The following is a 21,143-nucleotide window of genomic DNA, read 5'->3' on the forward strand; positions in this document are numbered from 1 at the left end:
GGCGGGGGCAGCCGCCGAGGGGGGCGGCTGGAGCGCGGGGGAAAGGAGGGAGAAGGAGGGTCCCCGCCGCCGTCGGTGCGGGAAGGGGACGGCGGCGGAGCGGAGCGGAGCGGGGGCTGCTGGCGGGGAAGTTGGTGCGGGGGGCGGGCGGGGGAGGGGCGCGGGCGGGGGCGGCGGGCGCGGGGTCCCGCGGGTGGGCGAGTTCCCGGCGGCCGGGGCCTCTCCAGAACTTGTGCACCGCTGGCCGGAGGCGAGGATGGACATTTATGGCCCAGGCCAGCGGAGTCTGCCCGAGGGCTGGTGCAGCGGGGAGGGAGGGTGGGGTACGAGGCCCTGGCGTTCGGGGAACACTGAGGTAAGATCGTCCTCGCCTGGGTGGCCAACTTCGCTGCTCGGGGTGTGCGTGGCTGGGAAGGCGGAGAGGAAAAGTACCTTTTGCCCTGCTTCTCGGCAGCCGCGTTGGGTAAGCAACATCACGTTTAAAAACAAACAGCAACAACAACAACCAAAAAAAAAGCAAACCACCCTCCTAGGAGTCTGTCGGTGGTATACGCTAGCGAAAGCGATCGGGGAGGGAGGAGGTGAAGGTAGAAATTGTTGAAGTAGTTGTACGTCGCATGAAGGTGTGTTGCGAATGGGAGGAGAAACTGTTCGCTAATGTGTAAACTAGAGGATGTTTTGTGCAGAGGAGGAAAAGATTGAAGGTACGGCTGTGTTGTACTGCAAGTAGGATTTTGTGTTCAGCAGCTCTGTGCAGAAGTCATGAGGATAAGGAAGGAGCCTGTGCTATTTCTGACTGGAAAGACAGTAAATTCTTTGAGTTGATGGAGCTATATTTTCCGATGAATTTTTACCTGCTTTTGAGATGCTAGGTGGTGAAGAGAAGGGAATTGCTTAGAAAAACTAAGCCATAGTGACTTTTTTGACAGGTGATTAATTTCAGAGTTGAGAAACTGGAGTTTTATAGAGGAAAAAAGACAATGTAAGGATTTTTTTTAGTGCTTAGTGTGAAACCATTGTGTCCCATAGTCATAAAGATTAAATTTATTATGAACAGTGGCAGAAGGGGATTCTAGGAAGTACAAAGGAGCAACAAAAAGGAATAATTTGTAGACAGTAATAAGGAAAAAAACGTGGTTTGGTATGGAACTGGTAATACAGACAGTATTTATTTTAAACCTTTTTCACAGTCTGGTAAATTTTTATGTAGCATAAGGAAGGCTATAAGCTCTCAAACTTAATTACGTTAACTGTCCACACACAACTGTTCCTTATTCAAGTCTTTTTTTTTTTTTCATTTTTTTTAGGAACTAGATATCTATATTTTGATAGATACTTCTATTGTCTTGTTATTGCTAGCTAGTGTTTAAACAGCCTGCGCAAAAGGTGTCAGAGCAGCATTCCTGTAATCTATTCTGTCTGTTTTAAAAATTATTTAAAATGTTTATCTCTACCTCTGACATGTAAGAATGTAATCTTTGGTTTTTTCCTCCTCTCTAACAAGGGATTTGCATTTGGGGGAGGAGTGTGAGGTTCCTCTTTTAAACTATTTTTTTCATTTAGGTGCTAGAATATGTGCAAAGTGACATGTCTTTCAATTATATAATTCAGAAGAATTGTAATAAAGGATGTAATTTTAACACTTTTGGTCACTAAAGGGCATAATTATAGAATGATATTTTAAAATTCTATACTTGTTCAGCAAGCAATACAAAAATGAGAGAATGGAACAATTTGTGTTGATATTAAGGGATTATAATAGTGCTGGCCAGTTGGAGATGAGCCTTGTTTGATTGAGGGCATTCAGTTTGGAATTTAGGAAGGAAAATAACCCAGTGCCCTGGTTAGTTATTTTTCTCCTCCGTAATTCTTTTCTAAATCTGTAGTTGACGTAGTCCACCGGTAGTAGTACAAGAGTATCATCAGTAAACGAGAAGAAGCCTTCAATGAGAGGGACGGGATCTACTTCAGAACAATTTTAGTGTAGATGGCAGTCTCTCGTTCTGCCCATGCAACTCATCTAAACCAGTTTTAATATTCTGGCGTTTCCAATGATTTATTTGTGAGAAGGCGTTTACAGATTGTAAGCTATGGTGGACATATATTAGCATTTAGCTTGCATGTATGCTTGTTTTGCTTCATTTTTAAAGTGTGTATTTAAACCAATGTGGTTGCACTTCACCTCTATAAAAGACTGGGCCCATAGAATGCTTTGCGTATGCCTAGATATCTGGATTTAGATTCTTATAATTTCGCATAACATTATTTTCTTTTTCTGCGAAACAAGGGATGAAGACATAAGTGAACATGGAATTTTACAAAGCTAGGTAAATTGATCTACAGAATTGGACTAGTAAGATGAGAAGGAGTTGGCTGAATGAAAACTTGAAATAATTCTGGAGAATAAAATGGCTTAGTACGGCAGAAGACCCATCTTATTTAGGAACCTTATTTGAGCCGAAGTGTGTGCGGTTTGCCTTAAACTGGTTAATGTGGGCAGCAAAGCTTTTACGGGGTGTATGTTAGAATGTTAGCCAAGTTTCTCAGATAACTTGTTGATGTCATTCTGTGTATTCTGGGCCCAAGCGCTGCTTGGGAGAGACCAGAAGCACCATGCAGGTCTGTGAACAATGCCATGCTACCTTGCCTGCTCTCAGTCATGCTGTGCGTAACAAAACACGGCTGATTAATTCTCTAACAGCAGTAAAAGTAGTGTAGTGTAATGCTATGTAACGTGCAAATCTGTATTAGTTTGGGAACTAAGTTTTTTGCCTAAATAAGAAATATCTTGGATTTGTAATAACTGTAGTTTGTCATGCCTTGCATGAGAGATGTCTGTGTTTCAGGTCAATTTTTAAAAAATATGTTTTCTAAAAATTAACATTAGCACATTTTATTCACCTCACCAAATTCTTAATTTTTATTTTTAAAGGCCATAGGATTAAATACTCTGTGTAAAACTTGGGCTTCGGGCCTATTCCGTCATGACAGCAGCCTGCGAATGTGTGCAGAACACTGGGATATACTTTTCCTTCTCATTGAAACAAAACTCACTTTGACTTAATTTGAACATCATGTGGCGACGTGTATGCTGCGTAACTTCTTAATGCACAAAGTGGCTTTATTTGTCACATTTCTTGTATTTAAAAGATATTATTTCATGTGTAATAACGTGTTCTTCAGTTGATCGAATGGAGCAAAAGTCAAAATCTGTCTGTGATTAATGTGGGTGAATTTTGATGCCTGTTGTCTTCTGTTCAGATTTGGTTCCTTCAGCTCTGGTAAAGTAAGCAGGGAAAATAAATGCACCATTCCTCTTTTTTCATGTATGCTTTACTGCTAATGTTGAAAGGCTAATGCAATAATTATTTGAATGGACTAGCCAATGTGTTACTGAAGTGACACTGAATGTGGGTTTAGTTTAACTCTTTCTCCTATCATGTGAAACGAATAAAGTCTCCAAAAGTGCAGTCAGATCCTGAAATAACTAAATATAGCTGACTTTTCCCCTGAATGTTTACAAGGTGGCTTTGGTGTCTTTATGAAGTCTGTAAGATTACAGCAAGACATTCTTCCCGGCCCGCCCCCTCCCCCCCCCCCCCAAGTTAATTTTGGTGACCTTCCAGTAAAAAGACTTCAGGAACTTTTCTGGGCAGCTAATGAAATTACATTTTATGTCATTGATACAGTATCTAATGAATGAAGAAAGTAGTATTACTGAGAGTTAAAAGCACACTTCAACTGTGTAACATGACAATTGCCCTCCCTCAGTATGTGTTCTGTGGCAGAATACCAGCTAATAAATAATACGGTGGAGGGTTAAGTTTGTAGCCCACAATAGTGCAGTTTGCCTTGTTTATTTTAAAGTAAGCATCTGATCTCAATTTCCACCCCTTACCACCCCTCTCATATGGTGCATTCTTATTTTAACACTTGATCTTTCAAGTTATTGCTTATGGAGCTGAAAGGAAGGGATTTTTTTTACCTCATATTAAGGGACTTATTTTTGTTTATCAACTGTATTGTTTAGACATATGTTTAATGGTTCTGTGAGAATTTTTCTAGATTTTTTTTGTCCTTAACTCAAATACATTTTTCTTTAGAAATATAAACCCTTGTACTGTGCACACTCATTTTCACTTGACACTGAAAAGGAATTAATATCTTGCAAGACAACTCTGTTCCTGAGATTTGAATTCCCCCCTGCCAAAACAGTCACTGAGTTGGAATATTTTAAATGGTATATATGGTAATCTTCCTTTCTTCTTTGCTCCTTAATCTGAGGCTGCAGTGAAGAATTAGGCAGGAATAACTGTTGGGTAAAGACAGCTAAATTTTGTGATCAGCCTTTTTTCAAAATTTTGATGCAGGGGAATATAGAACCTTTTCGACAGAAAGCCCTGTGCTTTTTGTTCTCCGTGTGTTGTAACAGTACAAGCGTGCCCATAATCATGATGAGAAAATACATCATTCTTAATAAGAGTGTGATTAATTGAATTATTTTTCAGGGAATTAACTACTTTATATTCAAAATGTTAGTGATGCTTAATTAGGTAGGTCTCCCAGTTATATTTGTCTCTGTCCCTGAAGAGCTTTTGAATTCTGCCGAAGTCCTTATGGGCCAACCTAGAGACTTAAAAGTGCGTTCTGTATTGCTTTGTGCTCAGCTGGATTTCACTAGTAGTTACTAAGTATTGTTGCATGCCTATTTTAAGTATACTAAGATAAAACGTAAGTGTGAGGAATTATCAGCCGAGCATAGTTGTGGAAAGGTGCTTGCTTTAAGTCTCTGTGTACCAGACATTGATGACAAAGCGTATTTTTTCCTTTTATTTATTTATTTTTTTAAATAGCTAAATAACTGGGAGAAAAATGTGTTTGCCTTCCCTGTGGTGGTCGGAGATCACCTAAAAGGGTGGTGTGTAGAATGGATGGGTTTGTGCTCATGATACTTTTATGATGATAATTAGGGGGAAAGAAGGGTTTTTTTCCATTTACTTTAAATCCCTTCAAGTGTTTTTGAAACTCAGCCTCATTTGAAAACCAGACTGCTTCCAACAGTGTAATTTAGGATTGCATGGATCGGACTAATGTTATTTTTATTGTTTGAAAGCTAACCATAGACCTGTGAGAATATGTAAAGCGGATATGTCATCTTGATACCTGCAGTAGTATTTGCAAGCTGTGGTCAGTATCAGTGTTGAGTGCAATATACCCAGGCCTGATCTTGTAATTTTCTGTGATCACTTACAATGTTTGGAAGGTCAAGGGGGATAAATTATTAAACTTTTAGCTATATAATTATGTAGGCGCATCTATAACTGTGCTGTGGCTATGCTGTTAAAACATTTCTTTCTTGAAGATATTGGCATACAGAGTTGAGAGAAAGAATTCAGAGGAGATCGTTTTGGTATCCCTTATGATGTGTAGGAAGGTATTGTAAGTGTAAAAAGATGGGATATGGAAGAATTACAAACAGTTGTAAGAGAAGAGAGTAAGCAAGTAGCTGAACCTTGAGAGACTCACAGGTATATGCACACATACAAAAAGGTGAGAGTTCATAAAACGCAGAACAGACTTACCTTGGCAATGTCCATTAAAGAAACCGTTGAAAGGTGTCAGGATAAGGTGACTTTCCCCCCACCTCACACACAATCTGCAATACTTGAGTCGGAGAGGCTGAGGAAGAAGTTATAACAGTTTTTTCCCTCAGATATGAAAAAAAGTGACAGTGTTCTTAAGTGGGCGTCTTTCTCCAGATGCTTTGAAGTGTATTTAATTGACCATCTTACTGTTGTGGAAAACTTGTAGAGTATAGCTCAGAAACATTGTGTGAGGTTATCTACATTAAGGACATCTTGTTTTTGGTATCATTCTTTCACAGCAGCTGCCCTCTTCCTGATATGACTGCATGCATCCTGTTTTAAAAACTGTAAGCTGACAAGAATGACTGCTAATAAGTTGGTGTATGTAGCAATTCAGAAATGTTGCTTTTTCCAGTGTGAGCTTTCAAAGCACTGAGTCTTCTGAGAATATTTGAGAAAATGGGATGCTCTGTCATCACTGTGCTTGTATTATGTTGTCATGCAGTAAGGGTAATAAGCTAAATTTTTCAGTAACTAAATATTTTTATTTTTCCTTGAAGCTGTTAAAATTATTGTATAATGATATGAGGTTTTAATTGAAATTCAGGTGTCTTAAATTTATGCTCAGAAGCCTATTGATTTCAGCATAAAAGTGGGGAAAGTAAAACGTATGGCAGGAGATAGCACTGTTTCACTTGATGTGTATAGAAAGGGAAAGTGCTTTCTGCTAAATTTTTTGAGCTTACAGGCTGTCAAATTATGTTTGTTAGTCTGAGTTTGATAATACACTTATTAACTTGGCTAGTTGGCTTTGGGGATTTGAAGCTTTTGAGTGCAGAAGAAGGATTTCCTCTGAGAGACTTCCTTAATATCCTCCTGTGTTTCTTTTGGAGCGTTAGGGTTTTTGTGGTTTGTGTGTTGTTTTTTTTTTTGTTGTTGTTGTTGTTGTTTTGCTTTCTCCTCCCGTCGTTCTCCTTATCTTTGTTCATCGTATTCCAAATGGTGGTGTCTTAACTTCTTGTCACTGAAACATACATGAAGATCGCTGCTTTGAGAGGTGTCGGGCTCGACTATGAAAAAAGTGCCAGCAGTGAAAGTATTAACGGTTTCCATTAGGAAGCGCTAAATGAGAACTCTGTCAGGGGACGGAGACAAAATCCTGCATGGCTGAAGAGAGGTGTGATCAGTAGGTGGAGGCAGGTATTCACTGGATATTGGAGATGTGGAATATGGGTATATTTGCAGAAGTTCTAGTTGTTAGCACTAATACTCTAAAAATTCACAAGGAGTATGTAGAGCACGTAATAACATTGTTGAATATCAAAGAATAATTTTCAGTTTTAAGTAGCTGCTTGTTATTTTCTTTGTCACAAATATGAAAACTGCTAACCTGAATAGCCATCAAAAACGTAATGGCAAACTTATCAATTGAATTAACTGGAATTTTAAAAATATTTTATTTTACCAAATGTGTATTACAAAATCAGATAGAAATACAGAACACTTGTTCCCAGTGAAGGGCACAGAAGAATTCAAAAAGTCCCCCAGACTTTGTCATGGGTTTAATATGAGTTGAAATTTGAGGGGCGGGGGGAAAACAACAAGAGTTATAAGGTAATTGTCAAATGATTTTTTTTTCCTTTTTTTTAAAAAAAACAATTGGTCAATGTTTCTATTTATCACTCTTAATTCCGTAGCTTCAAGGAACTAGTAAAACGTGGTGTTCAAATGATTGAAAGTTCTGGATTTTAAAACATAAGTGATGAACGTTCCTGAATACAGGAGTCATTTAGGTGCTTCCTGCAAAATAGGAGGAAGGTACTTTGAAAGACTAATGATTTGTTCAGGAGATGAAATAGAGTTATGGGAGAGCTGAAAATTACAACTACCGTTACTGTCTTAGCATTCTGAAGGATGCTCCTAGTGACTCCTAGTTTAATTTTTATTTTTTTACAGGCTTATCTACATAGGAGGCTTGGATTCACAGTCAGATGAAATGTAACCTGATAGCCTGCAGTTACCCCAGTAGCTGCTTTTCAGTAAATCTTCCTGCAGATACTTTTAGCATGCCCTATATACGAGACTTCTCTAGTTCAGTGGGTTGTAGTCTTTTTTTCTCTGTTTGTAGATTCCCCATATGTTTTTGCTGAGGAGATGGACTCCTGTACTGTCAAGTTAAGCATAGTGGTGACATGCTTGGTTTTTGTAGTTATCTTTTGAGGATGCCCTAGAATTAGTCCGTGAACCCTGTTGTTGCCAAGTACATGCGTGTTTACAATGAATAGTGTGTTACTGCAAGGTGCTTACATAAAACTTTCACCAGATTCTATCAAAAAATAAGTCATTCACTTCAGAAGAGGTGATTGGAGAGAGGGGATCAAAATGTTATGACTAGTAAGAGACCCAAGTAAAAACCTCTTTTTTTTTAAAAAAAGCTGAGAAAAGGAGTTGCCCCATGTTACAAGGTTATGATCCAAGCCCAAATCTACTGTGTTCTGAGCCCCTGCAGCACCCTCTGGTGATCCAAACCTGTTTGTGCAGCAGTTGGGGTCCTGGCTCAGCTTCTGAATGAGCATAACCATCAGGTCTTGCTTCTGGACTGAAGAAATGCTTCAGAACAAGCCTAGGCTGCAGCCAACCTGATGTTACTAACGGGTGCTGTTGGGGTTTGCTGCCATTTTTTTTTTTTTCTTTTCACCTTCTCATTTTTGTCTAAGAGGAGGTGGAAGTCATTAAAAGATCTGTAGGCTGTCCTGTTAATATTGGCTCTAGGCAAGCATAACCAGTGAGATTGCATGAGATAAAAGGATCCCAGCTTTATGGCTGGGTTGCTGAGGAGCAGATGAAGCATGGTATGGGGAAGAAGGAAGAGCAAAGACAATGTGTATATGAAAATTTTTATTCTGTGTACTGTAGCCTGTTTTATTTATGATGTTAAAACATGGCTTGGAGAAATGGTGGAAGTAAATTTAAAAATAGTCTGAACAGTAACAGTAAAGTAGTGGTTTTGCAAGTAACAAAACTTACAGAACTTCCATTTCCCTTATTTTTTGACTCTTCTGTCATTCCCCGATCTTTCCGCGTATCCCTTCTATACAGTGCATTTCTCTTAAGTTCTTTAACTATCTCAAATGGCCTGCTAGCTGTGGCTAGTCTGCGTACAGGTGCCTGCCGACTGCCTGAGTGATCCAACAGAACCTGCTGCCTCTCCGGTCGCTGCAGGTCAGGTGCTTTGCCCGGGGGCTGTGTGCAACCTCTGGGTCAAAAATTCGACAGCGCTTTATAAAGTCTTAAAAATAATTAATACTTTTACTGTTGCACTTGGTTGAAACTGGCCAATTAAATCAGAAGCTGTTAATGAGGGAGAATAGACTGTGATCCCATAAACCTTATTTTATTGGAAAAGCAGGTTTAGAAAGCTGTGGGTAATAGTTCAGTCTTCAAGGTTTTAGTGCCATCATTGATAATGCCCTAATCTTATATCAATAAACAGTGTTATTTTCTTAAGTGTTTTTATTTAATTTTATGAAAATAAACTCTTAAAGGTAGGATGATTTAAAACTGCATTCAGTTTCTTAATTTGCTTTGCTTTTAATGTATTTGATTTGATCTAAATGTCATATTAGGCTGTGATTCATTTGTTCAGCAGAATAAAGTTAAATCTTAAATAGATCTTCATTTTGATGATGCCTGTTTGTAAGTGTATGGGTACCCAGAGAGTCTGATCAGGATGCTGTTTGCAAAATTCTGCAATGGTTTGGGGATTTTGTGCAGGGAATTGACCGTGCAGCATTTGTACTCGGGATTTGATTCGTGCGATCTGGAGTAGAAGCTCAGTGGGTTGTGATTGCAACTGCCTGTCCTCTGCTTTTCCCTTGCCAGACTTTGGACCATAATTGTATTATAGTTTTAGACAGCAGTTTGCTTCTCTTATGCATATGTTCTGGAGGAGAGGGAGCAGGAGCTTACTGGTATCCAAGAAAGTCAGAGGACCTGTTTGTCTAGAAACCATTTACATTATTCTGTTTTAACGTCTTGTGTCTAATCTCCCCTGCACCTCCCTCCCCGCCCCACCCACCCCCCAAAAGAAAAAAAAAAGGGAACAGAAGAGTGGAGGGAATATGTTGTTTTGTTCTTAAGAGATACTAATAAATTTCTTTAAAGTCCCTCTCCCCACCCCCCATGTGATACTCATATCTCTGTTTTATTGAGGACTTTCTGGATCCTGTTTTTTTTAAACATGGTATTTTTAAGGCTGAATTGTTCCGTAATAAAACCTACCACAATATTCTTGAAGATACAGGCTGTCTAGTTCTCAAAAGAGGTTTCAACCTGCTTTTCCATTGTGCCTTCCTTTAATGAAATGTTAATGAGGAGATGATCTGATAAACTTCTTGAAAACTTCCTGTGCAACAAACTCACTTATCTGAGGATTTTTCTTCTGATCTATTTCTTTTAAGGCATCTATGTTTGTTTCTGTAGCTGTCTGTCTTGCATGCATGTAGGTAATGCCTACAAGCAAGCCACAAAGATGTTGGTGTGGTGCTCTTCTAAAGGCTAGAATGACTAATTTTCTGAAGGTGTGAGGAACAACAGCCCTTCATGTGAAGTTTCTTTTGTGCTTGTTACAACTGTTAGAAGCAGGAGAAAGTACGTACAGACTAAAATTCAGAGTTGCACTCTGACGAGGAATCCTCCAGGCTTCTTACCTTGAATAGTTGAGATCACAACTCTTGCTTCTGTCCTATCTGTATTTCACTGCTTTTAATTCTTCATGGTCTCTTCTGCTTAATCTTAATGGCTTATAAGATTCTTCACTGGCATAATTAGCTTATCTTAAAATAGTCTGATCCGCTAGCAATATTGGAACAGTCAAGGGAAAGCCAGCCCAGCAATCGTTGCATTTCGTGTGGTGCGCCCACAGAGATGTGTCAGTGTTTGGGCCACAGGGGGGGAAGGAAGGAGTAGGTGAGAATTTTTTGAAGATATAACTGGATCTTGAACATGAATGCTTCAGTCCACCTGTGTTAGGATTTGCAGGTATATTCCTTCAAGAGTTTGACAACAGCCAATTAAAGTAACTAGAAAGCTGCCTTTTTTTTTTTTTTTTTAAACCAAGATAAGAGTAAAGTAGAATGAAGATACAAAATTAGTCCCACCTGTGTTCCTTTGCTTAGGTTGGTTTTTTATGTTTGTAGCACGAGTGTGTCTGGCTTGATTTATCAACTTTAACGCTTGAGAGAGAGTGAGCCCATCTCACCTCAAACTCCTCCTTGTTTCAAACTTACAAGTATTTCTGACCTTTAAGCTTTGAAGTGTCCTACCATTAATGTATCTACTTACTTGAGACTGTGTATCTGGGTTTGACTACTTTCTATAATTGTCTTGTATTCCTTTTCCATTTCTGTCTCCTTAGAAACACAAATTTGGGCAGGGAAACAATTGTGTATATTAATGACAAAGATTGTTGTAGATGTGTTAATTCTGAAGGGTAAGCTCTGCATTTAAAATGCGTATTTTTGGAAGAGCTTATGCTGCGGTTGTTATTGTAGTTGCTACAATATTCAAGGACTTAGAATACTTGTTGTTTCTTGTTACTATGCAGGAGAAGGAACTTAATATACAATACATTCAGGATGCTGCTTGTGATGTGATTTATTCCATATTTTCTGGAAGACATCTTTTTGTTTTCATTTCTGTAGAAAAGTACCTCTTTTTCTGAAGTTCAGAAAAAGCAAAATTATGTGCCAACTTGCCACGTTTTTTGTTGATTAAAAATGGATTTCAGCATTTAGTGCGATATACTAGCCATTTGGTCAAATGTTCAGATCCTTAGTAGCTGATGCTGGGCATAAAAATACTGGCTGCTCTTGACTGAGTAGAGAATGTAGTTCTGTTATTTCAACATGCAAAATACTTTTTAGGGAAAGTTTGTTCTACTTTTGGACTGATAACTCTGTCCATTCTGGAGTCTAAAAAAACTTCTATATTGACATTGTTAGGTCCTGATTTTTGATCCCTCATACCCTGCAAAAAAAAACAAAAACCCAACAAGTTATAAGAGATGCTTTTATTATGTAGTGTTTGAGTTTGCAGACCATCATTGCAAGACTGACTTGGACTCTGTAAGATGTAGTTAAAAACATTTTCTTCTGATAATGTTTGAGTTCTGCTTCCAGGTGGATTTTATATACTACCACCACGCAGGAAGTGAGAAAAGTAGTTTTAACTGTATGTTAATGTCTTGCGTATGCTGCAAGATTTCTTGAGCTTTTCCTGTAACTGGCAGTAACTTGGCAAGTCCTACATGTAGGTTAATGTTTAAGCTAACTCTAGTTTTATTTTGCTGGTATTGCTGGTGCTCTTACGTATACAGATAGAGTTGCAATATGACTGAAGATTGGGAGGTGGAACTTGCTTCTCTTCCTGTTAGAGCTATGCATCCCAAAAGCTTGGTATAGGTATCATTTTAGTATGGTTCAGTTTGTTACAACAAAATTATTCTGGTGAATCTTCTAGACCAGATTAGATGAAATCAGCTTTCAACTGAATTTGGGACGTTTGTTGTAATGCTTGGTTTTTTGTGCTGTGTGTGGTTTGGTTTGTTTTTTTTTTTCTTTTTTCCTTGTTTCTCCCGCATTCATTAACTGTGCTTACAAGGAGTTTTCAGTGAATTAGTTTCCATGTCCCAGCTAAATCCGTGGCTGTAGTGATGGTGTAAGTGGTGGAGATCTTATTCTGGTATTCTTTCTACCATGTTTCCGTGTGTCTGTTAGATCTATTTAGATGTAAATGCTGTAAGCTGACGACATTGCCTGTGTGCTTGTTCCTCATTATACTATTAAAGTTTATGTCTTAGAAGTATTAGTAGAGAGATTATTAGGAGAGGAAGTCTAGCACAGAAAACCTTCCTGTAGAATACTTGAAGTAGTGATGAATTCTAACGGGGTTCCCATGGTAGTGAATGTGTTTTCTTTAATACACATTAGTCAGATCTTGCTATTGTCTTCTTAATAATACAGCATGGTGGCTGTATTATGGTCAATACACAAGTTGCCTTAGCAAAACTTTCTAAAACACTGTAAAAAAAAAAAACCCATAATACCATGTTTGGCAAAAAATTCTAAAGGGTTCTAATGGTTCCTGAGTGTGTAGGGAGCCGTCTTTTTCTTTTTGGCGTTCACATAAGCTTTTTAATCCAAGTCTTTGTCTCTTTCTCCTGTGCTGTATTCCTGCACTAAATTAAATTATTTAACTTTTATTTTAGCAATAGGAGACAATTTGAGCATAATTAAAGTAATTTATCTGTCTAAATGAGTGATACCTAATCGAATTATCATTGTTTAGAGAACACATCTGCAATCATTCACTGTGAAACTGTACATTTCTGTTTGAGAGCCACAATAAATATTGAAGTCTCACTGTTCAGTCTAACGAATGTAGCTCTAGATCTGCACTTTCATTGCCACTCTTAATTTCCAGCATGTACCAGGGGGTTGAGATGCTGTTCTGGAATTCCAGGGCTTTGGTGAAGGTGAAGGGAGCTCTGGCTGTAGTTTAGTGGTAGAAAAGGGCATACACCGTTTGCCCGCCCAACCCAGTCAGCGTGTGGCCAGCCCTTCTCTCCTGCTTTGTCTGCTGTGCCTGCTACAGGAGGTTTCAGCCCTCTTACTGCCCAGGGTTCGTACTCTGCCCGTGGGAAGATGCGTTGGATCTAGAGATGCTCAGAGTCATTTGGATAATGAGGGAAGATAATGTCTGTATTGTTTTCATAATTTTTCTTGAAAAGGTGTTTCTGGGTTGAAGTGCTGTTTTGCCAGTCTCGGGCAATTAGTGTAAGAAATCTCCTAAACCCGGAACATTCTCCCAGACCGTAGACCTGTGCAGTCGATAGGTCTGTGCAGTATGCCTAGACACGTTAGAAGCTTATAGGCCTTACTTGTATTTCTTATACAGCAACTTCCTTGGCCTATCTTAATGCTCACACTTGAAAGACTTGCTGAGGTACAACACTAAACAACATATGATGGGGAAAAATATTACTAATTAGATCTGTCTTCCAGATTAGAGACCAAGGTCAGGAAAATAGTCTGTTAGTTTGTTTAGCTAGAATTCCTCAGATCCCGTCTTGGCTCAAAGGTAAAGCTATATTGTGACAGATGTGTGTAGATAGATGTACGCAGGCTGCCTTGAAACTAGTTTAATGTAGCTGTGTAAGTCAATGGCATGCTAGGATACCCACACAGAGAAAGCATTTATTTTTTTATCCCTACCACTTGAAAATCCACGTGTCACAAAATGCTCTTTAATTGTAGTACCGAAATGGGGTAAACCTGTTTCTTAACAGAGAACACGTCTTAAGAGTCATATTTGTCATCTATTAAGACTTTGAGAAACTGAGTTAGTATGTTCAGTTATGACTATTCACTAGCAAGATGTGGATGGCAATGCACCTGCATTTTGAGGTGGGTATGTCTTATTACGTGGTCTCGTGTGGTTTGTAGCTGTGAATTCCTGTTTCAGCTTTTCTTCATATCTTTAGCAGAAGAGTACTGAAACTATTTGATATGTTCCAGTAAAACAAATGGCAGTCAGCACCCACCAACTTTTATTCTTTTTCCATTTGTTTCTTTATTAAATGTGGTTTGGTCATTTTTTTATGTATTGTGGGAACATATTGAGATTCTTTGATTTGGCAAGCCTTACTGCATGAAATGCCTTCAAAAGTTGGCTTGAAATTCTTCATAATTGTGTGACAAATTTAAATCACTCATCCTTAAAAAAATATCTTATTTTTGTTTACATATTTCACTTAGATGATTAGACTACAATGAAGTTTGTGGCTTTCAGTAAAACTTGTAGTTCCAAAATTTGTCTGTGGTCTAGATTGATGCCTCCCTTCTACGAAGAAAGTTTTGGCTCAGATGGCCTTTAACAAATCAGGAAAACTAGGAAGGTAAAAAATTTTGTTTCATTTTGATCTGTATGTATGACAGGCTTCTGAACTGTCCAGCATACAGGTCTTGTGGTGTTGATAATGGTTCGATGATGACGGTGGTGGTTTCTACTCTGTTGTAATTTGACCTCACCAAATGGATGCCTGACTCTTGAGAAGCTTTAGCTTTAACTAAGGGCTTTATTCTGCCAAATATAACTTCCATCAGCTCTTGCTATTTGCAAATATGGAAGATAAAAAATTAGAAATAATTTTTTAGTGAGAGTGCTGCAGTTTTGCATTTGTTTTCAGTTCTGCATTTGATACCTGTAGGCTAAATTAAAAGTTTAAATTGTGATCTGGAGGACTTCTGTGCCTCAAAGGTTGTCTGCTAATCTGTTTCTTTAGCTGCAAATGTTACTTTTATTGGCAAACCTTGCCTTGTTTTGAGTGTTTTGCTGTTGAAGGAAATTTAAGATTGGTGCCTTGCCTTTGAAGTTGGTTGATTGCTTTCTGACGCTGGTGCAAATGCCTTAATCCTCATCTCCCTGCCTAGGTGCAATTTAACAATCTCTTGTCCTGTTCTTTGTCAGTGTGACAGAGCAGAACAGTATTTTGAAGAGGAGGTATGGCATGCCATGTGACTTGGCTAACATGAAGTGATGTAAACAATTGAAGCTATGTTGCGTATGATTTTTGGTGTGAGGATCTGGAAAAGTGAATATGTCAGGCTTCAGCTGTGGGTTTGTTTTTTTTTTGAGAGAGAGAAAGCTGCAGGTAAACCAGAAGTATTTCCACTGCACCCCTCCCTGCGTGCCCCTCCACCCTGCTTCTGTCTTTTTCTGCTTTTTTTTTTTGGAGCTTTCATTCATTTCACTTCCCAGTGGTTAGATGATGAGTTTTTTGCCACATGTATCTATTAAAGTGCTAGTGTGTTTCTCCTGAGGAAGAGTCTTGTGCATTCTACTCTCAGTAAGTATCTCGGTTTTACTTGTCTTAATATCATCCCTTCCATTTTTGGTTTGTCTTCTAAAGCTCTCATGAGTTAAGTTCCAGATCAGTCAGCTGGATATGTCACATGAACAGTGTTTTTTTTTTTCCTTTTTTTCCACATAGATGACCCAAAACTGACCAATTATGAAACAACACTTTTGGAGAAACAAAGCAATTACTATCTGATCTTAAAAACAGAGCATCTGCATAGTTTTACATTATGCAAGCTATGCTTTTATTGATAATCATGTTAGGTAGGTTTTGATTTCTGTTGTTGTTGGGTTTTTGTTTGCTTCTGAAATAAAAGTAATCTGTAATGCATCAAACAGTTGCAGCTAATTTAATTCCAAGTCCTCCACCAATATCGGTGTTTTTTTAAATGCCTTGTATAATATTGAGCATTTATTGCTCTTAGTGAAAGCATGTTTCATATGATCTGTAAGACTGTAACTTTGCTCTGTGGGACCTTAATATTATTTGCTTGCAGTACTTTAGTTTTTTACTATATTGGTGAAATTTGGAAGGTACATTTTTAATGGTTCAGTCAGAAAGATGTTAACTAGAAGGATGAAAAATGTTTTTTTGTAGACGGGTTTTATTTGTTGATCCCATTTCCTAGTATTGTCTTCATATTGAAGTTTACTGGTTCAGTTATTTCATTACTTTTCTGTGTTTTTTGTCAGTGTAGCTCTTGTTTTTAGTTCTGTGTTTTTTTAAATTGCAAAAAGAATCCAGTATAAGACTGCTCGTAATGTGTTAACTGTTGTATACTTCCAATGTGCTGGTACTCTTTTGTGTTGTTCCTCAATGCTGTGACTTTGCTAATAGCAGGGCAGAATAGTATGTAACTCTTACATCATCAAGATGGAAAAAAATTTTCCAAAAAGATGTAATGAAAAAATGGGTTCAAGTCTGAGGCAGATAAGGAAGTGACAGCTTAAATATTTCAGCAGTAGCAAGTCAAATGTAAAGTTTAGCAGAAGTAAACAATTGGAACACTGTAATTCAGCTAGGCTCACATTTTTGACAGTTATGCAGAGGTGAAGCATGGTTCTTGAGGAGTGTGGTGGTTTGGTTTTTTTTCCCTTCCTTGCAGCGACAGCTTCTGTGCTCCCATGGGTTGGGGGGTGGGGAATTCTTACCAGCAGCTGCATAGAAACCTGTAAGTGCAAAGATGGCCCAGATTTGATGTTAAAGCTATCAGGCAGAGTATGGCTGTGTATTAGCACTTAGTCAATATGATGCTGTTTGATCAGATACAGTATCTGAATCATGTACTTATGTGTGACACTATATGTGCATATATTCTGCATGTAGCTAATATATGTTTCTCGGGTTCGTGAAAAAAATCTCTCCTATATTAGAGATGATTTGGTGCCTCCAACGTGGTCCCCTAGTGCCAAAGTTCTAATGTCAAAATGAAACCTGGTCGATGTATCAGGACCATACTGTAGACTTCAGATAGTTTGGTGCTTAACCTTTGAGTGACTAAAATTGCAAGTTTTATAATACACTACTGCTGTAAAAAGGTGATATTCTGTATCTTTCTGTCAGTGTATTATTTGATAAATGCTAGTGTTCTCTGCAGACTAATTAAGAAATGACTCTGAATAATGAGCTAGTTTAAAGTATAATCTACTCAAAATCCAACCATTTATTACAGTGTACCTGTCACCTTTGCCTCTCTTTGTTCTCTTGATATGCCCATAGCATATCTTTCTTGTGGATAACTCAGTTACCCGTTGATAGTTCTGTCTGGTTTCCAGGTGTGTCCCATTTAGTGGAAAGGGAGGACCAGTGATGTATGAGCAATCTCATGAAGTTTCCACTTAAGAGGAGCAGTGTCAGGATGTGCTTGTAGTATGCAGCAAACCTGCAATTGCAGCTTAAGTAGGTATATGAGATAACTTTAAACTAGCCACTCTGGATACGGTTTCACTAGAGTAGCCACAGTTTGAGATTTTTATGTGAGCTGGCTGCCTAAGTATTTACCAAAGGTCTGTATAATTCCCCTTGCCTTCAGCTTCAGTGCTGAAGCTTACTGTGATTACACTCTTACTGATAAGTATTTGAGTTTGAGTTAGGCTTTCCTCTATGCTTATGAAAAGAAAAGGATAAATGTGTATTCTTCCAGTAGAATACAGATACTTTTCTAATCTCCCTTGACCTCTGTGATCAAGTCTATTCCCCTTTTATTTTAGCATTGTCCAAGGCAGCAGTCTGAAGCCATGAAACACGTTATCTGAAATGTCCCCCTGTGTTAGTCTATAGGCAGCTTTTAGAAGAGATTGCCTTCCTTTCCCCATCAGGCTGGCATCATCTGTAGTGGTGTTCTCTTTTGTAGTATGACATAGGAAAGCATTGTGACAGAGTTTGATAAAATATTTCTAGTGTGCGCTCCATTAATTTTGACAACTCAGATTTGTTTGTACTTTTTATATGCCAGTGTGTGTATTTCTAGATATGTCAATATATGTAGAGACAATGTGTGGGTTTTTTTTATATGTCAGTATCTTTTATAGAGAACATCTGCTATGATACTGTTAGAACAGTATGCGATGATACTTATTTAAATTGTGTTATAGTAGTTACTGTGTACCCAGTTGGTTTAATAAACCAGTAAAACATTTCAAATATAGTTGAATATCCTGTCCAGTTAATAATATGTACTGTTTTGGACTTCATCAGTCTTGCATGTCACTTATTGTAATCTTGTGACCTTTTCCTTAAATTTTCATTGGTAAGACAAACCACTTAGCTTCGGAGTTTTGAATCTTAAAAATTCATAATATAGATACCATAAATGCAAGGCTTACATGTGTGTTTTAAAATAGTAAATGGGTTAAAGTAGCACTGGCATACTTAGTACTCTGTTGGCATAGTTTTTCCCTTCAGATGGTTGTTTGGAATGTGAGGCCTCTTCCTATATTTGCTGCAGCAGAGCTAAACTCTAATGTCACTTATAGGAGAAATTTAATACAAGCAGCTTGTACAGAACTGACCTGCTGCCATGATAGCATGTAATATATTTAGCATGCATGTGTCTAGTAACCATGTGATCTTATGCAAGTGAATAAAACAGTGAAACTCTCAAAAGTTGTAATTTCTCTGAATGTTTTCAGAGTTCGGTTAATTAAATAAAATGTTACCAAACTATTTGAAGAGACTCAGTTTGTAACTGAGATGTAACCAACTGCAGAATTTGGAATGCTGCAGCATTGTGTCTGCGGATCAGTGTAAGAGAGGACTGAGAATTCAAAAGTAGTTGGATTTTTTTTAATCCACCACAATTTCTGGAGGGTTTTGTTTGTTTTGTTTTGGGTTTTGGTTTGTTTTTTTTTTTTAGTTTTATATGGTTCAGTTTTCTGCTGCCATGACGACTAAAGATTAATTTTTAAATGAAATCTGAAAATAGCAATCTGATCCTCAGGTACTCAATCTTTAAGAAAAGCAGGAAATGTAGATTTTGGCGATGCTGTGATATTGTCAGAATTTCTTGGTCTCACCTGTGCTCGAAAGCTAATGTGTCAGTTGCGTGCCTTCTGCAGATTTAACGGGTCACCATTTGGGAGACGATATGCAGGGAAGAGCGGCACATCTGAGGCCACTAGCAAGACAATGTTACGAGGTGGATAATCTCTTTAATGGAATATAATCTCTCTTATGTAAAATCCTGTTAAAGTTCAATGCCATTTTCCCTGTCGGTTTGGTGCTGAAAGTGTGATGTTGATGTTGGTTTACTGTTTAAGGTTTTTTGACTTCTTGTGCTAAGCAGGAGTGAGATGGCTTGCTCATCATCTCCTGTTTGTTGCATGATACCATGTAGCTTGTGGTAGCAGGAGTTGTCTCGCACAGCAGCTATGAACCCAGATGAATAAAAACGTCCTAGGTTGGATCTAAGCACTAGAGTGCAGCTTTAACACTGAATATGGGACAACGTATTTCTAAAACCCATTGCTAAGGGATTTACTTAGTCTCAGACTTGCATGATTGCATTCCTTAAGCTTGAAGATTCAAATGGGTTCTGAATGCTTTGGGAGTTCCTTTCTTCTTCAGGTCCAGTGGTCACACGTCATGTCAGCGAGGCTTGGCTAAAAGCTTAGGAACAAAGGGTTCCGTCTCCCCTGGCTGTGATTTGGCTTGTACATCTTCCAGCTGGTAACTTTTTCCACTTCTTCCTGTTGAGAAGACTATGTAGGCACTTTCTTCCAGATAATGGGTTGTTGGATTTTGTTTTTTGAGGGTATTTCTCTAGACATACTATCATTATGGACTAGTAAGCTCCTTCAAAGATTGAAGATATTTTCTATCAAATTACCTAGTTCTGGTAGGTACTGCATTTGCAGAAAAATTACGGGGGAAGCCCAGTGGATTTTTTTCTGAGTACTTTAAGGACACACACAGTAAAGCAGCATTAAATTGCCTTAAACATAGTAGAGAACCGAGATTATTCCATGAAGCATAACGATATTGTGTGCTCAGAGTTATATACCTTAGCATACATACTGTTTCCTAGCCCTGCAGAATATAATTGTGTTGGAAGCTGTGGTTTGTCTTTTTAAGTGTTTCAAAATATCAATAATGCTCTTGCGCAAGCTCCTGAATTAATAGCATATGAAAACAACAAGGTCCCTTTAGAGTTCCCATTTTCTTTTTCCATTGCAGCCTGCATCTGAGACACTGCAGAACCACCAGTGAAAACTCAGATCTCTAGCAAAAGCTGCCCCTTGTTTGTAGTGGGTTTGTCAGTGCTATTGACAAATACTTATTAATTTCAGTTTCATGATTTAGCTTGCTTTTTCTCATGGCTCTTCTAAATAAATTTTCGTTACAAGAACCGAGTCTTGTGCTTAATTGATTTTGCTTTCAGAAGGCCAAAGAATGCCGTGTACATCCTTGAAAGACCTTCCGTTAAGGTGAAATCCTTAAAAGTGAATGAGAACCAGCTTCTTTTTAATGTCTGAGTCTACTAAATTTAAAAAGCCATGTCTCTGTCTTTTGTTCTATGCTTCATGGCATCAAATGGGATAAAATGCCACAGATAAAACTCCCTACAGATTAACTTACTCTTAACTTTTTCTGCTGCTGTCCTGCATCACACTTTTTTCCTCTGCTTTTGGGGACTTCCTCTTCTCTCTAATGCCTGCCTTCCAACTGTATGGGGTGAGCATCTTCACTGAAGTGAACTTGGACTCATTCCAAAAAAGAACAAGCAGTGAGGCTTGAGAGCTATCTCACCCTCCATATGGGAAGACTATAGGGAATACTACCATCCTGTTGAGGAATATTTTGGCTTCAGTTTTGAAGTTTTGAGGGTTTGAGTCTGAGGATTCGGCAGATAAACTAAGTAGTACTTTTCCATGCCCAGGCTGACATCTTGCAAATAATACAGATGGACTGACTTGACAGCATTAAAACACAAAAGCAGAAATCTTAGTTTACTCTGTTTTAAACCAAAGCTCAGTGCATTGCTGCTTTCTAGATGCTGTACACCTCAGCAGTAGACCTGGCTCATGCATGCTTATCTATTACTGAACTGTGCATTTACGGTAGTCTTAAGATTTTATGTGGTGCTTCTTCTGATGTGGAGTACTAAAGGGTTTGCTTTTTTTTTTTTGAGTAAGTGATGC

Source organism: Nipponia nippon, unplaced genomic scaffold (assembly GCF_047370975.1).
Source record: "Nipponia nippon isolate SJK-2023a ecotype South Korea unplaced genomic scaffold, ASM4737097v1 scaffold_9, whole genome shotgun sequence".
Classification (NCBI taxonomy): Eukaryota; Metazoa; Chordata; class Aves; order Pelecaniformes; family Threskiornithidae; genus Nipponia; species Nipponia nippon.